A 16,025-nucleotide genomic window follows, 5' to 3' on the forward strand; every position below is an offset into this window, starting at 1 on the left:
AAAAGGATGTGGAGAAAAGGGAACCCTCTTGTACTGCTGGTGGGAATGTAAATTGATACAGCCACTGTGGAGAACAGTATGGAGATTTCTTAAAATAAATAGGAATAAAACTATCACATGACCCAGCAATTCCAGAATATACTGGGCATATACCCTAAGAAAACCAGAACTGAAAAAGACACAGGTACCCCAGTGTTCACTGCAGCACTATTTACAATATCTAGGACATGTAAGCAACCTAGATGTCCATTGACAGATGAACAGATTAAGTGGAATATTACTTGGCCATTAAACGGAATTAATTTGAGTCAGTTCTAATGAGGTGGATAAACCTAAAACCTGCTGCACAGAGTGAAATAAATCATAAAGAGATAAACCAAATTTCGTATATTAACACATATATATGGAATCTAGAAAATTGGTACTGATGAACCATTTTCAAGGCAGGAATAGAGATGCAGACATAGAAAATGGACTTGTGGGCACAGCAGGGGAAAGAGAGGATGGGATGAATTGAGAGTAGCACTGAAACACATATATTCCCATATATAAAATAGAAAGCTAGCAGAAGTTGCTGTATAACACAGGGAGCTCAACCTGGTGCTCTGTGACAACCTAAATGGGTAGGACAGGGGTGAGAGGGAAGTTCAAGAGAGAGGGGATACATGTATACTTATAGCTGATTCATGCTGATATTTGGCAGAAGGCAATACAACATTGCAAAGCAATTATCCTTCAATTAAAAATGAATGTGCATAATTTAAAAATAAACAAATTTTTAAAAATCAGCGCCAAATAACTATGAAAAAGAAGCTTCTCAGCTTTCATGTCATTTTGTGTCAAAGGCATTCCAAATATTAATTATATATACTAAACAAGACACTTAAATTTAACTCTAAACAAGCAGATATCAAAATAGATAACTGCATTTTATTCTCATTCTAACTTTCTCTGTATCCATATCCACGGTAAAGAGAATTGGCCTATGGAAAACACTAAAGACGACTGTAAAAGAGGCAAAGTTTGTCTTCTGAAGCCATCACTTGTATTATAAGTTACTTTTTTTCTGTCTCTATTTCACTTTTTCTGTTTTACTTTTTCTTCCTCTCTAACATTTTTCATATTTTCCAGGATCTCTGCTGTAACCGTCTTTCTGAGGTGTGCTTTGGCCTCTCTTGCTCCGGGGTTGAATTTATTTTACCCATATTTTTCTCAGTGTCAGATGACCTGATAAAGAACACCACCTACAAACATCCTTTCCTTTTGCCTCTCCTTCTGTCCAAGACTAATGCTTTCATGTAACCCCTAGACCACACCCTTTCTTGCCTTCTCAGAAATCTTTTAAATTTTGTAGTATTCAATTTTCTCTCTTCACTTTCTTAGTGTCTTTCCCTCATTAAAAAACACATTTTTTTTGTATTCCTAAAAAACAATAAAACCTTTAGCTTAAAAGATAAATAAAACTACTATATGGAACTTACGCTATGTGTCCTCCCTTTAGTCTTTGCCCTCAAGCAAATTCACTCCCTGGTCCACAGCAACATCTTCTGCTGACACCATTATATTAATCTCAGGGTTCTTAACCTAGGGCTGTAGGGTCTGTGCATAGAATTCAGAAGACTCAAGAACTTGGGGGGCAAAATATATCACTTCTTTATTTTCTACAACCTCTAAAATTACTAACATATACTGTATTTACAAATTTACTAAATTACTATGAGCCTTCCACTATAAAATCCCATGGATGGAGAAGCTGTCCATACTGTGGGCTACAGTCCATGGGGTCGCAAAGAGTTGGACATGACTGAGCAAGTTCACTTCACTTCACTTCACTTCCACTATATCTTGTGTAGTATGTTAACCAAGCACATATTACTCTACACAATTCATTTGGTAATGGTTGCTATTGTTCTTTAGTTGCTAAGCTGTGTCAGACTCTTTTGTGACCCCGTGGCCTGTAGCCTGCCAAGTTGTCTGTCCATGGGATTTCCCAGGCCAAGAATACTGGAGTGATTACCCATCTGCTTCTCCAAGGATCTTCCCAATCCAGAGGTCAAACCCACATCTCCTGCGTTGGCAGATGGGTTCATTACCATTAAGCCACCAGGGAAGCTCTTGGTAATAATATGTTCATATAATTGCTTTCCTTTGTAATCCTACATATTCTAACCATCTATGGCAAACTGTATTTCCCAAATATACTACAAAAATATCTCCCATTTTACATGCTTTTCTATGATGTAAACATGCCACTTCCCTATAAAGAAGTAGAGCCTGGGACTTCCCTGGCTGCGCAATGATTAAGACTCCTCGCTTCCACTGCACAGGGCACAGATTCAATCCCTGGTTGGGGAACTAAGACTCCTCATGCTGTGTGGTGCAGCCAAATTTTAAAAAAAAATTTTTTTTTTTAAATAAAATGAAGATGTAGAGCCTAATTCCCTTCTCCTTAAATCCAAGGTGGCACTTAACTTTTTTGCAACCAACAGAGTGTGGTGGATATGACATTGAGAGGCCTCTAAGGCTAGGGAAGGAAAAGTAATGCAGGTTCTGGGGGGTTACATTTCGGATGGTTGGTTAAACAGTGATAGTTACCAGAACAGAATTCGGTACCTGCAACTAGACTGTTGACATACAAAAACATAAAGCATGTGATACTGGCTTTGAGATTTGGTGGTAGACACAACCTGGCAGGGCCCTAAGAATCTCATTAGCTAAAGCTTGATGAGCCTTGAGGAGGCTGAGGAGGCTGTTGGAGAAGGCTCAAAGGAGAGTGAATAAAGTGCTCTCAGAAGCCAGAGGAAAGAAGAGAGTCCCTTGTTACAAAGCAGCAGAAAATTTAGCAAAACTGTTGCCTGTGCTAAGTTAAAAAGCAGAAAATGTTGGTAAGGAACTGTTCTTCTAGCTAAGGTAATTTCCAAGCAGAAAGTTCAAAGTGTCAACTGGTTTCTATGTACACACAGTAGAAGGTACAGTTAGAAAGATGAGCTAAAGAAAGTATTCTGTTTTCAGGCAGAATTTAAGGAAATATAAAGGCCCCAGCAAATTGCTGGATTCAAAAGTAAAATTATTTTCATCTACAGTCTCGCCCAGCAGAGAATGTTCAAAGCAAGAAAAGGTCTGAAGACAAAGATCAAACAGAGGTTGCTGGGAGGAAAATATGGTCTCTAGGAAGAGAGGAAGCCAAGGATGTTACTGAAAAATCCTTTGTTAACACCTGGTTTCTCCTTGATCTCCTTCCCAGTGCCTTTTTCTGTACTTGTCCACTAAAACTAGACAGGTCCAAGGGTTTTGTCCTCAATGTCTTCAACTACTTCTGAAAATTTATTAACCCCCAAATCTCTGTCTTTCTCAAGCCCCCACCTCTCTCTAAGAACTAGACAGATCTATACGTCTCTACCTGAATATCACAGGGAAACCTCAAACTAAACTATTTCAGCATCTTATCCATCCCTACCCAAGTTCTTCCTATACCTGGACATGCACTGGGAATAAGGAGTACTACTACCTAGTAAACTGCCCAACACAGGAGTTGTCCCTGATTTCTTCCTCTTCTTCACCCTGCCTTCTTCCTCCCTCAAGCAACAGCTGATAATATCAGTTTTCAAGTTCTACAGATTCTACCTGCTAAACTTCCCTAAACTCCACCCCTCTTCAGTTACATCCTGTCTGGACTACCTTTCAAACAGTATCTCCATATCAATATATCTTCCATACTATCCTCAAAATCATCTCCTTAAAATAAAATATTAGTCAGGTTAATCTCCTGCCTAAGATTCTTCAAAGACCCCTATCAAAACCTTTGGACATAGCTTACAAGTAAGTATCTTTTGGTCCTGTTCTCCCCTACAAAATGCCTCACATACCATTTATTTCAATGATGCAAAATAAGGACCTACCACAATTATGAGTACATACTTCTCCCCATACAAAGCAACTCCTGTTATGAATTCTAAGTACTTCGCTATGTGTTAATTGAATTCAATAATTATAGAGCACCTACTTCATGGCAAATCTGGCAGGACGTATGCCAGGGCAAAGCATACAGAAACAAATAAGAAACAGGTCCTGCCTCTCCCCTGGAAGCACAGAGAAAGAAGGAAAATAAGTACAACACAGGAATTTGTAATGGAAGATACCATGATGTAGTAAACTAATCATCTGGAGTGTGCACAGAGGTAGAGCAGGCAGTAAGAAAAACAACAGGATAAATATAGCATATTCTCCTGGAGCAACACATCCCTTTGATGTAAGTAACTTAAAACATTTTAATATTAATACACTCATTATACGCAGAATACAAATTACATGAGAGATACAATTAAATACTTTAAAATATATGGGCCATTTGGGGTAAGAATGACTATCCAGAGTTAGAATTTAAAGCAATATTACTTAGCAGAAGGATAGCCATGTTAAGTAAGAGACCTTCTTAGAACTGAGCAACTTACACCACCTAAAGGACATTTTGGCTCTGCAGATCCAAAAAGCCAGCTCTGGCTGGGCAAAAATTCAGTGAAACACGACTGGATGGTCAAAAAGATTCTGTTACAATCAGCCTATACCTCTATACAACCTCTTTAGAGGGCTTCAGATATGGCAAGAAGGTTTGCAGACAACTGAGGAATCCTGATTGAAGGCAGGAGAAGGGGACAACAGAAGGTGAGGTGGTTGGATGGCATCACCGACTCGATGGACATGAGTTTGAGCAAGCTCCAGGAGTTAGTGATTGACAGGGAGGCCTGGTGTGCTGCAGTCCATGGGATCACAAAGAGTCAGACATGACTGAGCAACTGAACTGAACTGAGGAATCCTGAACCTACTAACCTACTTGGTCAGATTAAAATTACCTGTAATTATGCAAAGGAAGCCTAAGAAGACCAAGAAAAGTTTATACTGGCTCCAGTTCCTGCTGAGATGCTGAGTCAGCAAAATCGCTGACTCAAAATCTCTTTCAGGAGATCAGCCCTTAGGGAAGTTACACAGGAAAAAATGGAGAAACCTATGAAAAACCCCTGGGATAACAAGGACCCATTTTGAATTGTTATGTGTGGAATGATGGTTTTGGCCTGAGGCAAGAGGCACCCCACCAAAACCATGGGATAACAAAACAGAACACCTACTGAAGTTCAATTTTTGCTTTTCTTGGGTCCCAACACCTTTGTGCACACAACCTGGTCCCATCTGTGGGACAACCACTGGTCTCTGGTCCTCAGAAAAATAGAAGCTGAGAAAAATAGCTGGATACACACTAATCTGCCCTGGATGTTTCTTCACATCACCCCCTCCTCCTACACAAATCTCTTCCTCAAGAGAAAAATGTAAAGAAGTGACCCGAAGTTATACTGTATGGTGTTAGGAGTGACTGACCCCAACCCCAGAGTGCCTGGGGCTCTCTAACTCCTGCCCTGATATCATCAGGATGTAAACCCAATGCTCTCCTACAAAATAACGTAGACATGATGACTTCAACAGAAATACTTTCTAACAATTCTGGAGGCTGGAGGTCTGTAACTAGGGTGCCAGCAGGGTCAGGCTCATGGCTTGCAGATAGCAGCAAGTCTTATAAAGGCACTAACCTCACTGGAGCAAGGCCCCACCCACCTACAGGACATCATCTAACTTTACCATCTTCCAAAGGTCCCATCTCCACATACACACACTGGGGGTCAGGGCTTCAGCATACAGATTTGGAGCAGGGGGAATGATATATTCAGTACATAACATCCATTTTTTAAGGGGGATATTTGATCCTAACATCATACCATATGAAAAATCAATGGCAAGAATTTAAACATCAAAAGCAGCTTTTACAAAACTCAGTGGAAAAGATGACTATTGTTTGACATCAGTAAGGAAAGATTTCACTATATTAAGAACCACTGTTCATCAAAAAATACCTTCAAGAAAGTAAAAATACAACTTATAAACTAGCATAAAGTATCCACAATACACACAACTCATAATGCACTATCATCAACAACACATATAGCACTAGCATACACATACAAACGCATTTGGAACATCGCCAAAAAAAAAAGAGCAGGAGACAATAAAGAGGCATTTCATGGCAGAACACAAACATATAACCAAGACATGTACAAAAAACTGTTCATCACAAAGGATTATAGATTTTCAAAGCAAGGCCCTGTGTCATGAAAAACAGTGAAAAGCTTTGAAATGGACCCAGACCAAACAAACAATTAAAAAAAACCAAACCTAGTGAGTGTTCTCTTGAACTCACACATTCATTACCTCCATCTTTCATCGCCTTTGAGAAATTTTTCAATTTGATAAAATGTAGAAAATTGATGATAATGTGAACTATTCTTGTGTACAACAGAGCAAATTAGTTATGTCCAGTGGATTACAATTGATAATGGCCCAGGAGATAGACCAATTTTTGCACCTATTTGAAAATTTTATTTTAGCATTCCTTTACTACATATAAATAAGCAGTTCTTCGAATCTCCCTTTGAACTGATTTAAACATCTTACCAGTTTCCTCATTAGTGACTTAAATAAAATACTTGACAAGTGTTCATTTTATATCTATATGAGAGTCACAATTATACCTCCTTTTAAAAATCCTTTGTGACCTCAATTAAAATTCAACATCAACCACTATGATTTAAAAAAAAGAAAAAACCTTTCAGCAAATGAGGAACAGAAAGGACTATTCAATCCAAGGTTAATGTCATTATGAATGACTGACAATTTTCTCCTTAAAGCCAAGGATGTCTACTCTCATCTCAAGTGATGAGAGTATTAACTTTTAATTCAAGTATTAAAAGTTGTACGGGAGGTTCCAGTATGTAAAATAAGGCAAGGGAAAACTGACAGAATGAGGGGAAGAAGTAAAACTGTCTTTGATTATATACCTATCACAATTACACAGTAAAGCCTGGAAAATCTTAAGAAAAAAAGCTACTTAACAAAGGCCAATATACAAAATTAAATTCTGTTTTTATATGCTAGTGATGAATAACTTGAAACAAAACATTTAAAATATGTCACTACAATAACAAAAAATAAAAGACTTATACACTGAAAACTAAAAAAAATACATAGCTCTTAAGAAATTAAAGATTTAATTTTAAAATGTTAAGATGTCTACTCACTTTAATTTGATCTGTGGAATAAATAGTGTGAAGTAAAATCTATAAATGTTTTTTTCAGAAAATGAAAAGCTGATCTTAAAACCTAAATTTCAGTGGATTTTAATATTTAAAGGAAAAATAAAGAGCCTAGAAGAGCCAAAACAAATTTTTAAGAAAAAGAAAATTAGAGAACTTACTCTACTTGACTTCAAAACTTAAAAATCTACTCTAGTCAAAATAGCATGTTATCAACAAAAAGAAAAAAAAGTATCAATGGAACAGACATATACATGTATAGTCAACCAATTTTTGATGACAAGAAAGTCATCAAAGCAATTCAATGAGGAAAAAGTCTCTTTAACAAACGGTACTGGGGAAAGTGGTAATTCATATGCAAAACAATGAAGGTAAACCCTAAAGTAATATTAAATAAAAAAGTTAACCTAAAATGGATCAAACATCAAATTGTAAGACCTAAAAGATATGCCTAAAAGTAAGACGTTTCTCTTAGGCAAAAACATAGAGCAAAAGCTTCACAACACTGGATTTGGCAATGATTTCTTGAATATGACACCAAAGACACAGGTAATAAAAGATAAAACAGACAAACTGGACTCATGAAAAGTTTTAAATTTTGTACATACAAAGACACTATTCATGGAATAAAAAGATAAGCCACAGAATGGAAGAAAATATTTGCAAATCACATATATGATGAGAGAATAATATTCAAAATATATAGAGAATTCCTAAAACTCAACAACAAAAAACAAATAACCCAAAAATGGGCAAAGGACTTAAATCAACATTTCCCCAAGAACCTTTATAAACAATCAATAAGCACAGGAAAAGATGCTCAGTATCATTAATCATTCAGTTCAGTTCAGTCACTCAGTTCAGTTCAGTTGCTCAGTAGTGCCCAACTCTTTGCGACCCCATGAGTTGCAGCATGCCAAGCCTCCCTGTCCATCACCAACTCCCAGAGTTCACTCAAACTCACGTCCATTGAGTCAGTGATGCCATCCAGCCATTTCATCCTCTGTCATTCCCTTTTCCTCCTGCCCCTAATCCCTCTCAGCATCAGAGTCTTTTCCAATAAGTCAGCTCTTTGCATGAGGTGGCCAAAGTACTGGAGTTTCAGCTTTAGCATCATTCCTTCCAAAGAAATCCCAGGGTTGATCTCCTTCAGAATGGACTGGTTGGATCTCCTTGCAGTCCAAGGAACTCTAAGGAGTCTTCTCCAACACCACAGTTCAAAAGCATCAATTCTTTGGCACTCAGCTTTCTTCACAGTCCAACTCTCACATCCATACATGACCACAAGAAAAACCATAGCCTTGACTAGACGGACCTTTGTTGGCAAAGTAATGTTTCTGCTTTTGAATATGCTATCTAGGTTGGTCATAACTTTCCTTCCAAGGAGTAAGCGTCTTTTAATTTCATGGCTGCGTCACCATCTGCAGTGATTTTGGAGCCCAAAAATATAAAGTCTGACACTGTTTCCATTGTTTCCCCATCTATTTCCCATGAAGTGATGGGACCAGATGCCATGATCTTCGTATTCTGAATGTTGAGATTTAAGCCAACTTTTTCACTCTCCTCTTTCACTTTCATCCAGAGGCTTTTTAGTTCCTCTTCGCTTTCTGCCACGAGGGTGGTGTCATCTGCATATCTGAGATTACTGGTATTTCTCCTGGCAATCTTGATTCCAGCTTGTGCTTCTTCCAGCCCAGAGTTTCTTATGATGTACTCTGCATATAAGCTAAATAAGCAGAGTGACAGTATACAGCCTTGACGTACTCCTTTTCCTATTTGGAACCAGTCTGTTGTTCCATGTCTAGTTCTAACTGTTGCTTCCTGACCTGCATATAGGTTTCTCAAGAGGCAGGTGAGGTGCTCTGATATTCCCATCTCTTTCAGAATTTCCCACAGTTTATTGTGATCCACACAGTCAAAGGCTTTGGCATAGTCAATAATACAGAAATAGATGTTTTTCTGGAACTCTCTTGCTTTTTTGATGATCCAGTCATTAGAGAAATGCAAATCCAAACCACAAGTACCATCTCACACCCAACAGAATAGCTACTATGAAAAAAAACAGCAAACAATTTTAGGCAAAATGTGGAGAAACTGGAAACTTTGTGCATTGTTCAGGGGAATGTCAAATGTTATTTCTGCTGTGGAAAACAATATGGTGATTCCTCAAAAATGAAAAAAATACAGAATTACCATATGATCCAGCAATTCCACTTCTGAATATAAACCCAGAAGAACTGAAAGCAGGATCAGAAAGAGATATTGTTACACCAAAGTTCACAGGAGCATTTTTCATAATAGCGAAAACATGGAAGCAACCCAAGTATTTATTAACAGAGGGATGGATAAGCAAAATATGATATATACATATAACAGAGTATTATTCAGCTTTATGAAGGAAGCAAAAATATACCACAACATGGATAAACCTCGAGGACATTATGCTAAGTGAAATAAGCCAGTCACAGAAAGACAAATTACTGTATGGTTCCACTTATATGAAGTACTTATATGAGTAGTCAGTCATAAAGACAGAAAGCATTATTGAAGTGCCCTTTTGGTTGGACCAAGAAGTCCCATCTTGGCTGCCTGGGACTGGAAGGAAAGGAAAATGGGGATTTGTTGTTTATCGTCTACAGAGTTTGCTTCACAAGATGGAAAGAGTTATGGGGGGACTCCCCCAGTGGTCCAGTAGTTGGGAATTCACCTTGCAATGCAGGGGACATAGGTTCAATCCCTGGTCGGGGAACCAGGATCCCACATTCCACGGAACAACTAAGCCCAAGGGCACTGCAACTACTAAGCCTGTGAACTACAATTACAGAGTCTACAACTAAGACCTGAGGTAGCCAAATAAAGTAATTAATTTTTTTTAATTAAAAAAAAAGAGTTATGGGGATAGATGGTGGCGATTGCTGCACAACACGAAAGCATTTCAAACCACTGCACTATATACTTAAAAATGGTTAAGATGATAAATTTTATGTTATGTATATTGAGTTACAAATTTTTTAAAAGACACTAGAAAGAGAGAATGGGAGGAAAGAACTTTGTGATGGTGAAAACAGATGATTCTTTTAAAAAAAAAAGTGACAGAAATCAGATTAGTGGTTCACTGTGGTGAGGAAAAAGAATATCAAGGAAGGAGCCTGAGGAAACTGAAGCAGTAAAAAAAAATATTCTAAATTTTATAGGGGTATGGATTATATAGGTATATGCATTTGTCAAAACTCACTGAACTATATATTTTAGATCTATATGTTTTACTGTAACACTGTAACTTTTAAGAGTTTTTTAAAAGATCACAATTAATTTTATTTTAGATCATTCAGCTAGCAAAATTTTAAAGTCTAAAAACACCACGTATTGTAGAGACTGGAAAACAACAAGATGTTACACACTAATTGTAGAAGGATAAAATGGGGCAATCACTTTGGAAATAAATTTTGGATTATCCCTTTAACATTTAGTACCATATAACCCAGCAACCCCATTCATAATTACATAGTGCAGGAGAATCTCTTGCACATGAACTATTATAAGAGTCATGTATAATGTTTCTTTCATCAGTGTTCAAATTAGCAAACACCTGAAGACTGAATTTTTTATCACTCAATCCCAGAAATAAATAGTGTGATAACTAAGGTTATCAGGTTTAAACATTAAAGATGTCTTTATGTATATATTATCACTTTGTTCAATGTGTGTGTGTACAGTATAAATCCAAAATTAAGGCACAGAATTAGGTACTATAATGATTTTTTAGCATATTAAAAAGCAGAGATATCACTCGGTTGATAAAGGTTCTTTGAGTCAAAGCTATGGTTTTTCCAATAGTCATGTACAGATGTGAGAGTTGGACCATAAAGAAGGCTGAGCTCTAAAGAACTGATGCTTTTCAACTGTGCTGTTGGAGAAGACTCTTGAGAGTCCCTTGGATTGCAAGGAGATCAGACCAGTCAGTCCTAAAGGAAATCAACCCTGAATATTCACTGAAGGACTGATGCTGAAGATGTAACTCCAATACTTTGGCTACCTGATGCGAAGAGATGACTCACTGGAAAAGACCCTGATGATGGGAAAGGTTGAAGGCAAAAGGTGAAGGAGGCAGTAGAGGATGAGATGGCTGGACAGCATCACGAACTCAATGGACATGAGTTTGAGCAAACTCTGGGAGATAGTGAAGAACCGGGAAGCCTGGCATACTGCAGTTCATGGGATTGCAACGGGTCAGACACAACTGAGTGACTGAACAACAACAATGATTTTTTATTTTTTATTTTAAAAGGTAGAATTTATTCTTTCAACATGGCTTTTAGGGAAGTAAAGACCGGAACTTATCTAAATGTTGGTTACATCATTGACACTATATTCATACACAAAATATCCTGCAGCTGTGAACATGAATGAAGTAGATCTAAGTATGCAGAAAGATTTCCAAGATATGGAAATCAGTTGAAAAATCAAGAAGTAGAACAGTACATTTTCACAGATTAAAATGAATTCCATAAGATATTTTAAATTTTATATATATATTTGCAAAAACAATTTGAAAGCTAATCAACTACTAATGGTACTTTCTTCTGCAGAGAGGGACAGAGGATCTAAGGTGAAAGGAAGACTTATTTTTCCCTGTAAATCCTTTGGTACTATCTGAATTTCTGACCATGTACCTGTTTTTCAATTTACTTGGAGGGAAGGGAAAAAGATGCTCTCAAAATACTTTATGTTCTGGCAAGCAACCTCTTCATGCTTCACAGGAGGGGAAGAGCCAAAATAATCTTGAATAAGAACAAAATAGGAGAATTCAAAATAGGAATATTGTGAATTCAATACTACAAAATCTACAGTAATCAGACAATGTGGTACTAGCACAAGAGAAGATGTATAAATCAATGGAATTGATTTGAAAGTCCAGAAATAGCTTCCCAGGTGACACTAGTGGTAAAGAATATGCTTGCTAATGAAGGAGACACAAGAGACACAGGTTTGACTCCTGGGTCCAGAAGATCCTCGTGTCTGGAAGATCCCCTGGAGTAGGAAATGGCAACCTGCTCCAGTGTGCTTGCCTGGAAAAATTCCATGGACAGAGGAGTCAGGTGGCCTACAGTCCATGGGGTCTCAAAGAGTCAGACATGACTGAACATGAGCACGATATTCATTAAGGGCACCAAGCTAATTCAGTGGCCTAGGACAACTGGGTATCTGAATGCAAAAGAATGAAGTTGAGCCTGTACTTCACATCACATATAAAAATTAACTCAAAATAAAACACAGATCTAAATTTAAGATCTAAAACATTAAAACTCATATTTGAAAGAAAATACAAATTAATCTCCATTACCATGGATTTCTTAGATAAAACACCAAAATCATAAGTGATAAAAGAAACAGATAAAAATAAAATCTTTGTGCTTCAAAGAACAATACTGAGAAAGTGAAATGACAACTCACAGAAGGGGAGAAAATATTTGCAAATCATATATTTCATAAGTGACTTTATCCAGGATATATAAAGAACTCTTACAATCAAAGAATAACCTAATTTTTAAATGGGCAAAGGATTTGCATAGGCCTTTCTCAAAAAAAGATACACAAATGGCCGTTAAGCACACGGAAAGATACTCAACATCATTAGCCATTAGTGAAGTACAAATCAAAACCACAATGAGTGGTTTACAACCATTAGAATAGCTGTAATTAAAAAAAAAAAAAGAGGACAATAACAAATGTTGGTGATGATATGGCAAAACAAATCATACACTGCTGGTGGGAATGTAAAATGATACGGTCTCCTTGGAAAACTATTTGGCAGTTTCTCAAAATACTAGACATGGATTTACCAAATGACCCAACAATTCCACTCTTAGGTATATAACTGAGAGAAATGAAAACATGCACACACAAAAACTTATACACAACTGTTCACAGCAAAATATTCATAACCAAAATGTAGGAACAATCTAAATGTTCACCAACTGATGAACAGATAAGCAAAATATGGTATACACATATAGCAGAGTACAGCTCCTGACCAAGAAATCCACCTATGACTTTTCCAACCCAGCCAAAAATTACTACAAAGGCCCCAGCAGACCTCACATGGGAAACCTGCCCTTCCCTCACCAGATTTGGTACACAGCCAACACACTGCAGTCTCTGAACAAAGTTGCGGTCAAGGATGCAGGCCCCCAGGTTGACCATGCTCTTTAGCACAGCTGCATCCCTAGCCCAGGTACATTCTTCCAGGAGTTTCTTTAATCTGTGGCCTGCAGCTGAGGCCTTTCCTCAGGTGCTTCTTCTGCGATCTTCACATTAGGAAGGAAACATTAGAGATACTTTTTCTCTACTCTTGACTCCATACTCTAGCCCTTCCGTCTCAGCCTCCAAATAGCCCTGGGTCCATAAAACTGCAGGAACTTTTTGTTTAGCGCTCCCTCAGCTGTGAGAGGACTCCCCCCACCGCTCCCCTACCCCCATACTGATTCCCTGAGTGAGAGGACCTGTACTTTCTCAGGTGTAGCCTCTTGCTTATACTATCTCAGTAAGTGAATAAAGGCTAGACCATCACTTTCATTTTGGAACGTTGTTTTTAACCAGCTACTCTTGACACTTGGACGCTCAGTACTACCCCTACCCTCAACCCCATCTCTCCCTCTGTCTCTCTCTCTTAAGTCAGCTAAATCCCTGACACATATAATAGAATATTATTCACCCATAAAAAGGAAAGAAGTACTGGTTCGTGATGAATGAACCATGGCTGAACCTTGAAAACTTTATGCTAGATGAAAGAAGTAAGTCACAAAAGACTACACATTGTACAATTTCAGTTATATGAAATGTCCAGAATAGGCAGCTCTACAAAGAGAAAGTAGATTAGTAGTCGCCTGGGACTGAGTAGAGGGAGGAATGAGAAGTGACTGCTAATGAGTACTGATTTCTCTTTGGAGTAATGAACATATTCTAAAATTAGACTGAGATGATAGTTGCATAACTCTGTAAATTTAATTAAACACCAAATTTAAATAAACAAGTGAATTTTATGATATGTAAATTATTTCTCAGTAAAGCTGTTTTTTTTAATGTTAGTTCCCAACACTCTCAGAGAACCAGTGAAATGAAAAATGGATAAAAGCAGAATATACTGCTTTGTAAAGGAGTTTGTAAAATATCCTTTAAACAATGTAAAGGTACTGAAGGACTCTGAGTCATGGACTAACATGATGACATTTATCTTTTAGAAAAAGCACCCTTATAAGTGTGACAAGAATGGCTTAGGGCAGAGCTGGATTCAAGGTGGAAAGACCAGGTGACAGACTTATAATTGTATATTTTAAAAAATCTAAAGATGAAGAAGATTTGAGCCAAGACACATAAGAAAAGGAAAAGGGCTATGATACTATCGTTGGAATAGAACACCAGCCACAGAAATCAAACACTAACATACTAAAGGATATATCCTTATTTTATAAGCCCCCCAAACAGTGGGAACTAAAGAAAATAATCAGCTCCAAGAGAACAGAGTGGTAGAAAACTCTTAATAATAGAACTATTAAAATAGTTACCAGATATTATAATCTAGGACTTAACTAATTAAAGGTTTGCCTTTAAAAATATAAGATTATAATGCCAATATCTTTCTCAAGTGTGTGTCAGAGAACAGCTGTGTGAATTCCATCTTTGCGTATGAAAAACAAAGTAAAAATTCACTCAAAACTATTTTAATCACTAGAACCAGCTCCATTCATTCCAATCAAATGTCTTACAAATTAAAAGTAAGCATGCTATATATATAGCTTTATAGTAAATAGTATTTGCTTCCTATTAAAACCCAGAGGAAAAGACACTAAATTTTTAAAGCCTTAAATTTTTCAGAAACAATTATTTCTCATTATAAATACATTTTAAAAGACACGTGTATTCATAAAATACCTTACCTTGGGTTTTCAGAAAAATCCACAGAAAAATATTTATGGCATAAGTTCCAGCTTAGGCAGATACCTGAATTGAAAAAAAAAGGAAAACGATGTGGTCAATATGACTAAATCTGAGTAGGGAACTTAATTTTTTCAAGAGGAGAAACCTAACTTGACTGTTCAAATTTTATGTTCAAGTTGTTCTTTAGAAACCTGTAGACTGTCAAGGATATTAATTCTGCTAAACTTTCTATTATCTATAATTATTTAATATTTTGACAACTCTTGAAATTTAAAAAAAAAGAGTATCAAAACATATATTAACAAGGGATGAGGGGAATCAATTCAAGAGGAATATTTTTCTTTTACCTGCTCAAGTTTTCAAAAGAAAAGGCATTTTCTAAAAGTCTGCACTCCCTATAAAATCACCATTATGACCTCCTATCCTCACAAAAATGACGGTACTCAAAATATCTGAAAATGAAAAAGTAAACCAACAGCATGTGTTTATAATAAACTTAAGTACAAGGGAAGAGTATATGAAACAAATGGCTGATAAACTATGAAAACTCATCTATATTGGCCAAGGAAATCAAATTGAGATATCATCTTTCATCAATAAAATTAGAGTTGTTTTTAAAATAAGATGTTAGTTATTAGTGCTGTTCCAATTATCTTCCTTCTGAGACTCACAGTAGAACTGCACTTCACTGCTCTGTTTCATCTCTGGGCTATGTGACTTGCTTTAGCCACTAAAATGTATACTGACATATGAGATACTATCAAGCATAAGATCCAGGAAAGAAAGTGAAGTCAGTCGTGTTCGATTCTTTGCGACCCCATGGATACCAGGCTCCTCCATCCGTGGGATTTTCTAGGTAAGAGTACTGGAGTGGGTTGCCATTTCCTTCTCCAGGGAACTTCTTGACCCAGGGATCGAACCCAGGTCTCTCACATTGTAGACAGACACTTT

The 16,025-nt window shown here is 37.1% G+C and overlaps 1 protein-coding gene across 2 annotated transcripts in view; it reads right to left on the reverse strand.

The window, feature by feature from the left end:
• PEAK1 (pseudopodium enriched atypical kinase 1) overlaps positions 1-16,025 on the reverse strand; it is a 324,301-nt gene that overhangs the window by 251,471 nt on the left and 56,805 nt on the right. For both annotated transcript variants that reach the window (XM_018066252.1, XM_018066251.1), the window contains exon 2: positions 15,074-15,137. The gene's annotated coding sequence lies outside the window, so the exon portion shown is untranslated. The remainder of the gene's footprint in view (positions 1-15,073; positions 15,138-16,025) is intronic.

The sequence above is a fragment of the Capra hircus genome, chromosome 21, assembly GCF_001704415.2.
Source record: "Capra hircus breed San Clemente chromosome 21, ASM170441v1, whole genome shotgun sequence".
Lineage (NCBI taxonomy): Eukaryota > Metazoa > Chordata > Mammalia > Artiodactyla > Bovidae > Capra > Capra hircus.